This window comes from Monodon monoceros, unplaced genomic scaffold (assembly GCF_005190385.1).
Source record: "Monodon monoceros isolate NGI ecotype Baffin Bay Population unplaced genomic scaffold, NGI_Narwhal_1 Super_Scaffold_7, whole genome shotgun sequence".
NCBI classification, from domain to species: domain Eukaryota; kingdom Metazoa; phylum Chordata; class Mammalia; order Artiodactyla; family Monodontidae; genus Monodon; species Monodon monoceros.
This window is the reverse complement of record NW_021703784.1, coordinates 38,830,258-38,839,452: the sequence shown is the minus strand read 5'-3', so window position 1 is coordinate 38,839,452 and position 9,195 is coordinate 38,830,258. Positions and strand designations below refer to the sequence as shown.

Sequence of the window (9,195 nt, the reverse complement as noted above, 5' to 3'; positions counted from 1 at the left end):
ACTCTTGCTGGATCGACTTAGTTCCTTTTTCTCTGGAGGTAGGGACTTGCAGGGGGCAGGGGACAAACTGCAAATTACACAGTGTCAGGGTTTCTTGTACAAGAAGTGGGCCGGGGCTGGGGAGTGCAGTGGGGTGGAGTGGAGGGATGGGAGGGATGGGGAAGGCCCACACAGGAGAAAGGATGGATGGGCCAGGACTGCTTGGAAGTACCAGCTTGGCCCTGGGATCGTGACTCTTGCCAGGGCGTGAGCCTGACAAGTCTTTTACTTTTCAGTTGACACTACCATGTCCCAGGCTCCAGGCTAGGCTGTGAAGTGGGGAGGGGAGTGCTGGGCAGGAGCAGAGTGGAGGGGAGGGGAGGAGAGAGGCAGGCCTGGAACGCTGTGGCCTCACCCGCCCCGTGCTCCCCTCTAGCAGTGACTGAAGGAAGGAGCCCGCCACCATGGGCAAAGAGATGACCCATATCAATATCGTTGTCATCGGCCACGTGGACTCTGGCAAGTCCACCACTGCCGGGCATCTCATCAACGGGTGTGGGGGGATCGACAAGAGGACCATTGAGAAGTCTGAGAAGGAGGCAGCCGAGGTAAGGCACCCACGCGCGGTGTTGGTGTCTAGCAGTGGGGGCGGGGAGGATTGGAGGATGAATGTCCCACTTCTGGGTGGGTCTGGTGGCAGAGCGCAGACAGTAGGGTGCGCTGTAGGGTGCCACTGAATTCCCTGGGATGGGTCCGTCTGCTCGCCATCAGTGTGCTCTACTCACTCCCCACCCCCCCCAGATGGGTAGGGGCGCCTTCAAGTACGCCCGGGTGTTGGACAAACTGAAGGCAGAGAGAGAGCGTGGCATCACCATCCACATCTCCCTGTGGAAGTTTGAAACCAGCAAGTACTGCATCACCATCATCGATGCCCCATGAACATGATCACCGGCACCTCCCAGGTAAAGCAGCCCTTGTTCCCAGGGCCCTCCTTTCGGATGGGGGCGGGGCAGGCGCAGAGGAAGGGAGGAAACTCAGGATTTATTTCCGGGGCTCTGGGAAGGAGGGGATCATAAGCTTTAGAAGGTTTTCCTCATCCACGCCAATCATCAATTCTGAAAGAACCAGAGGAGGACAGACTGTGAGGCTCAGATACGGGCCCCCTTTCAGGCTGGGGCAGGGACCAGGTTTTCTGACGCCCAGACAAGTAGATCACTTGGGGTCCGTCTGGGAGGAAGAAACTAAAAGCTCATTTATGGGACTAGGTGAGAGTTTAACTGGGAGGCGGGACCTCTGTGCACAGCAGTAACCAAGAGACCCACGAACTTATCAACTTCTGGGGAGCATCCCGTCCCCGAGCTTTCCCAAGGGACCCGGGACTGCCCGAAACTCTAGCAGGCTTCCCAGTCCGTCCGGCGCCCCCTCCCCTAACTAAGCCCTTGACCCCGTGGTGTCTGTGTCCTTCAGACCGACTATGCAGTGCTTATCGTAGCCGGCGGCGTGGGCGAGTTCGAGGCGGGCATCTCCAAGAACAGGCAGACCCGCGAGCACACACTTCTGGCCTTCACCTTGGGCGTGAAGCAGCTGATCGTGGCCATCAACAAGATGGACTCGACCGAGCCCGCCTACAGCGCCGTGCGCTTCCAGATCACGGAGGAAGTGAGCCCGATATCAGAAGATTGGCTACAACCCTGCGTCTGTGGCCTTTGTGCCCATCTCGGGCTGGCACAGCGACAACATGCTAGAGCACAGCAGCAACGTGAGTGCGGACAGGGTCTGCGGGCGGGCGGAGTGGGTCCTGGTCCTGGTCCTGGCCCTGGGGTGGGTGTGCTGAGAGCAATGCCCCAGGCTCACCTCCACTACGTTCTGCATCCTCCCGCACATGCCCTGGTTCAAGGGCTGGAAGGTTGAGCGAAGCACCACTGGGGTGACTCTGCTGGAAGCTCTGGACTCCATCCTCCCGCCCACTTGCCCTGTCAACAAGCCCCTGAGGCTGCCTCTGCAAGATGTGTACAAGATTGGAGGTGACGTGACAGGGCGTCTTGAGGAATGAAGGAATTGAAAATGAGGTCCTGTGTCTGACTTGCCAGGGTTCAGATTCTGACTTCTGAGCTGTGATAAAGTGTAAAGCCCCCAGCGTTTCCAAATTATCTGATACACAGAAGAAACAGCCAGTCCTGTAGGTGGCCTTGGTTCTTAAGCCCCAGGACCAAGGGACTCCCCCAGAAGCCAGTTCTCACTGGGTGGATCTAGAATCTTTCTGACTGCCCTTCTTCCCATTGGACAGGCATTGACACTGTGCCCTTGGGCCGTGTGGAGACCGGCTTCCTGAAACCTGGCATGGTAGTCGCCGTTGCCCCCAGCAACATCACCACTGAGGTCAAGTCTATGGAGATGCACCACGAGGCCCTGCCCGAGGCCCTGCCCAGTGACAAAGTGGGCTTCAACGTGAAGAATGTGTCCGTGAAGGACATCTGACACGGCAACGTGGTCAGAGACAGCAAGAACAAACCCCCCACAGAGGCCAGCAGCTTTGTGGTGCAGGTAGGTGCCCAGGAAGCCAAGGGCCTTGGTGCTTGGTGGTGATGGAAATGCTTCTTAGAAATTAGTCCCAGTTCAGCGGAAGCCCCAGGTTGGTTGAGGGTTGGCCCCAGATCACAGGTGCCATCGGATCTCTTCTAATTCCATCCTCCTTCCCCGCCAGGGTATAGTCTTGAATCACCCGGGACAGATCCATGCTGGTGCTGGACTGCCACATGGCCCACGTCTCCTGCAAGGTTGCTGAACTGAGGGAAAAGATTGACCGGCACTCAGGCAAGAAGCTGGAGGACAACCCCAAGGCCCTGATGCAGCCATAGTGCAGATGGTCCCCAGCCAGGCCATGTGTGTGGAGACATTCTCTGAGTACCCACCTCTAGGTGAGCCAGGGACTGGTGGCTGCTGAGTCCTGGGAAGGAAAGCACCTCTGACTGAGGCCAAGGAGCCTTTTTCCTTCAGTGTCACTTTACAGAAACCCCATTCTTCCTTCCTCCTCCAGGCTGTTTTGCTCTGCAGGACATGAGGCAAACAGTGGCCACTGGAGTCATCAAGGCGGTGGAGGAGAAGACAGCCTCTGCGGCCAAGTTCAGCAGTGAAGGCCAGCAAGAAATGAAGCATGTCCTCGGCAACCTCCACTATATGAGATACTGCTATTGACAGAATAAAATTAATAATAAAACTTAAACTAGCTGTCTTGGTTTCTTCCAAGGAGGAAAGCATCAGGTTAATGAGGAAACTCGGGGTAGAAGAACAACTAATTTAAGGCCCATAGGCTTCAAAGTTTTATGCTCTGGGTGGTGAACACAATTCAGGGTCTTACCTCCTTCTCCCACCCAGGGCTCTTTCCCATCCTCTTCCCATTTCCCTCGAATCTAATCACCTCTGGCTGGTCCTCTCTGTGAGGAAGAGGAATTGTTTGGGGATGTGATAAAGTGTATTCACAATGGCGTAGGGTAGGATCCCAGTGCCAATAGGCTAGTTCAGTGCTAACATCCCCTCACCCACCCTCACTTTCATATAGATATATTTTTCTTTTTTTATTAAAGTATAGTTGATTTACAGCGCTGTGTTAGCTTCAGGTGTACAGCAAAGTGATTCAGTTACACACACACACACACACACACACACACACACACACACACACACATTCTTTTTCAGATTCTTTTCCATTGTAGCTTGTTACAAGATACTGGAGTTCCCTGTGCTATACAGTAGGCCCTTGTTGTTTATCTATTTTATAGATAGTAGTGTGTATCTGTTAATCCCAAACTCCTAATTTATCCCTCCCCCACCCCCTTTCCCCTTTGGTAACCATAAATTTGTTTTCTATGTCTGTGAGTCTGTTTCTGTATTTTAAATAAGTTCATTTGTATCATTTTTGAGATTCCACATATAAGTGATATCATATGATGTTTGTCTTTCTCTGTCTGACTTACTTCACTTAGCGTAATAACCTTCAGTCCATCCATGTTGCTGCCAATGGCATGATATTCTATTTATGGCTGAGTAATATTCCATGGTATAAATATACCACATCTTCTTTATCCATTCATCTGTTGATAGACACTAGGTTACTTCCATGTCTTGACTATTGTAAATAGTGCTGCTACGAACATAGGGGTGCATATATTTTCAAATTAGAGTTTTCTCCAGCTTATATGCCCAGGAGTGGGATTGCTGGATCATATGGTAGTTCTATTTTTAGTTGTTTTTTTTTTTGAAGATGTTGGGGGTAGGAGTTTATTAATTAATTTATTAATTTTTGCTGTGTTGGGTCTTCGTTTCTGGGCGAGGGCTTTCTCTAGTTGTGGCAAGTGGGGGCCACTCTTCATCGCGGTGTGCGGGTCTCTCACTATCGCGGCCTCTCTTGTGGCAGAGCACAGGCTCCAGACGCGCAGGCTCAGTAGTTGTGGCTCACGGGCCTAGTTGCCCCGCGGTATGTGGGATCCTCCCAGGCCAGGGCTCGACCCCGTGTCCCCTGCATTAGCAGGCAGATTCTCAACCACTGCGCCACCAGGGAAGCCCTATTTTTAGTTTTTTAAGGAACCTCCATACTCTCCTCCATAGTGTCTATACCAATTAACATTCCCACCCACAGTGTAGGAGGGTTCCCTTTTCTCTGCACCCTTCCCAGCATTTATTTGTAGATTAACTAGGTTTTAGAGGACCTAGAGGGTCATCTAGTTGAAGATGAGATAAAGGCATGATTTTTTTTAAAGGAATCCTTGACAACTGTTTATCTGCCTCTCCCCTAGACCTCCCTGAAGTCCTCTCACAGGGAAGCGACCCATCCGCCTATTCCCTCATTTGCGCACAGAAGTGGTAGAAGAGTGAAGGGCACATGTGGCTAGTGTACTTCATACTCCTTTGAAACATTGCTCATGGGTCTTCAAATAAAAACCACTCCTTCAAAGCTTTTGCCCTCCAGGCAGTGAATGCTAATAATATCTACATTTATTGAGCTTTTATTAAATGTACAGCGTTCTAACTGCTCTGGATACGTAATCTATTATATTCCCATTTACAGACGTCAGTGCTGCAACAAGAGAAGCTAAGTGACTACATGGCTATTGTGTGCTAACCTTGGCATTCAGATCTAGGCTTGGGTCTGAAACCTACGCTCGTAATCTCATCCCAACCCTCCCTTCTCCCTCTGCTTTCTCCCTGTGTCACCTCCTGTCACCTCAACATCCACTGAAGAGTTTTCCATGTGACATGGTATTTGTAGCCTCCCCTTACCTCACCTTCATCCTGGAGCGAGGGAAGGAAGCTAGGAAGGGCAGGTAGGGAAGGTTAGAAGGCCACTCCAGGTGGCCGCAGGGAGGCAGAATTTAAACCACCGGGGAAAATAATAAGCCTCAGGAAAATCCAAGCTCGGCCTCCTTCTCATTCTCTGTCACCACATCCTCCCCCAACACACACACACACACACACACACACACACACACACACACACAGTCATAAACACAGACACTAATGCTGTGACAGCTATAGATCCCACTGTTGAGAAGTTTGCTTCTTTTCTTCCTAGGCCCTGAGGTTTCAGCTTTTTATTTCATCTTTTGTCAGGAGCATCACTAAAAGACTCACTGAAAAGGATGCTAGAAAGACCTGCCTGGTGGTGCCTGCTGAGTGGACAGAAAAGAAGGCTTCGTCCTGTGGGGAGGCACAATTCCTAGTGGAACAGGGCATGGAATTGGGACACAAAGGCCAGCCACTCATAGGCAGAAAGCAGAAAAAGGAGAAGACGGGATCCCGGGAGTTCAGGAGGATGGAGAGGAAAAAGGACAATGTTTTTTCTTTCTTCAAAATTCCAAAGCAATCAGAGAAATAAGAAAGTTAAACATCTCCCTTCTCTCGCCCCCTGGCTGATCAATGGCCTGAAAATAAATAGCTGAATTACTGTCCTCTGTACCATCCACTAAGCAATCACAGTGAAAAAACAAACTACAAGCAGAGCCTGTGTTTCGGGAAGAGAAGAGAGAATTCATCTTTGGTTTTCAAACTCAGAAGTGGTTGCCATAGCCCTACTAAGGGATAGAGAGACAGACAGACAGACACACACACACACATACACCCTAAGTAGGAAAAGAATCTAGGTAGGTGTCTTTGTGTCTTTTCAGTTTCCTACAGCTTGTATCCCAGGCAGAAAAGATGTTGTTTCAAGTTCTTGAAAGAGAAACTGAAGGATTAAACTGCTTTCTGAATAAGGCAAAACTCAAACTGTCAACAAATTTATATTATTTTTTTTCTTATTTTCCCTCACCCTTCTATTTTTTTCTTTTGCTTTTCTCCCTTGATGCGTCCCTGATCGTTTCCTTTTTTCTACCCTCCCACCCTTTTTTCCCTTCTTCACAAAAACTATAAAGCCAGAATGGCCAATAAGAGTGCTTTCACTGTATCACAGTGTTTGGGGAATTAGGAAGAATAAATGTCATGTCTCTTTAGAAGATTGACAGCCCAGAAAAAAAATTCAAATAAGAGAACTGGAGCAGAATGCCGGGAGCTACCAGAGAACAGCTCATAACCAGTGGGATGAGAAGAGATGCATCTTTGGGGCTGGTTTTACAAAATCAGCTGCACTGATGGTAACTTTGACTAAGGTTAGCACCATAAGCACAAGGCCAAGGCTGCCGCAGTTCTCAATAAATATTACTTCATTAGGATATTTTGATGGAACATTATGCCACTGTTTTGCGAGCCAGTATGACCCTTGTGTCAGAGACATGGTGGCAAAAAGGACCTGGGTAATTGTAGAGATGTCATTTCTATATGTTTGAGCATCCACGTGGAAACCTCAGGAGGTCAGTAAAGAAACTTGCATTAGGAATCAGGTAAAGCCAATAACACCTACTATGTGCCAAACCTATGTAAGCAAGTTTGCAGCCCCTGCCCTGGAAGCCTCAAAGTCTGCTGGGAAAGCAACATTTATATATATAAATATATATATATACACACACACATAAATCCAACAATAAGGCTAAGAATATATACGGAAGGATTAATTCTGCTTTAATGAATAGAAACAGCTTCCTAAGAACCTATAGCCTCTACTTCCCTCTGCCCTAACCATCTACCTTCCTTTCTCACCTCTTGGCTCCCATCTGTGCACATATACCCACCCAAACGTTGACCTTACTCCTGCCAAGATTCCTCACCTCTCAGAACTCCTAGTCTGACCCTGACCTTGACAGCTAGGAGTGCCTTGGCCCTTAGTGATTCCCCAGCCCTCTCGCTTTTAGTCTATTTCTGACCAGAAAATTCACCCATTCACTCCTTGGTTCTTGCCTAGACATTTTTTTTTTTTTTTTTTCGGTACGTGGGCCTCTCACTGTTATGGCCTCTCCAGTTGCGGAGCACAGGCTCCGGACGCGCAGGCTCAGCGGCCATGGCTCACGGGCCCAGCCGCTCCGCGGCATGTGGGATCTTCCCGGACCGGGGCACGAACCCATGTCCCCTGCATCGGCAGGCGGACTCTCAACCACTGCGCCACCAGGGAAGCCCTTGCCTAGAATTTTGAGTCACCTGACTTCTGTCTGTTCCTGTCCACTGATATCCCACTCTCATGGGTCTTTGGCTCACCCCCAATTAGTGATCTGGTTAATGCCCAGGCCCCAAATGTTTCCTACTTTACCCTCCCTTTGGCCTGATGGAGTCCTACTCTGTGTCTTGTTGAGTGGAAGGTCAAGACCCAGCATTCTTGCCCCAGTTAAGTGAGTTACGTTATAATGATGGAAAAAAGGGAAAGCGGTAGATTTCCTCTTGCTATAATGTATTATCCTCATCTAGATGAAACGACCCAACCAGTGCCTGTAAGGCTTAGGATCCATAAAAAGGTCTCTGTGGCTTTAAGAGACCAAATAAGGGGTCCTTATATCAGAGTGAGCCTCTTCCCCTTCCTCCTTAAGACGTGAAGTAAGTCAGAAAGAGAAAAACAAATATCATATATTAACACTTATCTGTGGAATCTGAAAAAAATCTACAAAGCAGAAAGAGAGACACAGACGTAGAGAACAAACGTATAGATACCAAGGGGGAAAGTTGGGGGGGGTAAATTGGGAGATTGGAATTGACATATAAACACTATTGATACTATGTATAAAAGAGATAACTAAGAGATAACTACTGATAGCACAGGGAACTCTACTCAATGCTCTGTGGTGATCTAAATGGGAAGAAAATCCAAAAAAGAGGGGATATATGTATACATATAGTTGATTCACTTTGCTGTACAGCAGAAACTAACACAATATTGTAAAGCAACTATACTCCCATAAAAATTAAAAAAAAAAAGTGAACTGCAGAACTGCACAGAAGAAGTCGGCAAGTATTATCACTACCTTCAAGAGCTCCAAACAGTGCTGTGGCTAAACCCTCTCATTGTCAGGAGGTACCCATATGCTGGGTTTATTACAATCTGCTTCCTTGTGTGTCTTGGGTCTGCAGGAAGAGGGAGCAGTGGAGCGCTAACACAGTGGACAGCCCATGCCAGTTGCCTCTCTTCTCTTTCTCTTGATCTGTATGCTGGATGTGGAAATACTGCTCCTACTTTTCTGGCGAGGCTGAGGAAATATCGTGGGCCTCTTGGATGGAGGCAGCAGCTTACTTATCTTCATACCCCCATGTTTAGGCCAGAACCGGGCACATAGTAACAGCTTGATTAACATTTGATGAACACATGGTGAGGACTCTGCTTTCCTACACTTGGAATCTTCTAGTTCAATATTCCTTCAATTAACAATTCTTGGATTCAATTCAAACCTCATTAACAGAGGTTAGAGGACCTTCCTGAAATGTTGGCTTAGGAGACTCACAATGTTTAACTGAAGCAATGATTCATCTTCTGCTTAAGCAGCATATAGTCTCTGGCCCAAATCAAGTTCATTTGGACCCAGTCTAATCTGGTTCTTAAGGTTTCCTTTCTCCAGGTTGGCGTCACTCAGCTGTGGCCCTCAGTCTGTTATTGAAAGGCTGGAGTCTCAGGTTCAATGAAGGTTGAGAGCAACCAGTTGAAGGCAATTGACTAACAATTTTGCCTTTGGGGACTTCCCTGGTGGCGCAGGGGTTAAGAATCCGCCTGCCAATGCAGCGGACACGGGTTCGATCCCTGGTCTGGGAAGATCCCACATGCCGTGTAGCAACTAAGCCCATGCGCCACAACTGCTAAGCCTGCGCTCT

The 9,195-nt window shown here is 48.7% G+C and overlaps 1 pseudogene; it reads left to right on the top strand.

The window, feature by feature from the left end:
• Positions 1-443: 443 nt before the first annotated feature.
• Positions 444-3,174, top strand: LOC114887538 (annotated as a pseudogene).
• The last annotated feature ends 6,021 nt before the right edge of the window (positions 3,175-9,195 follow it).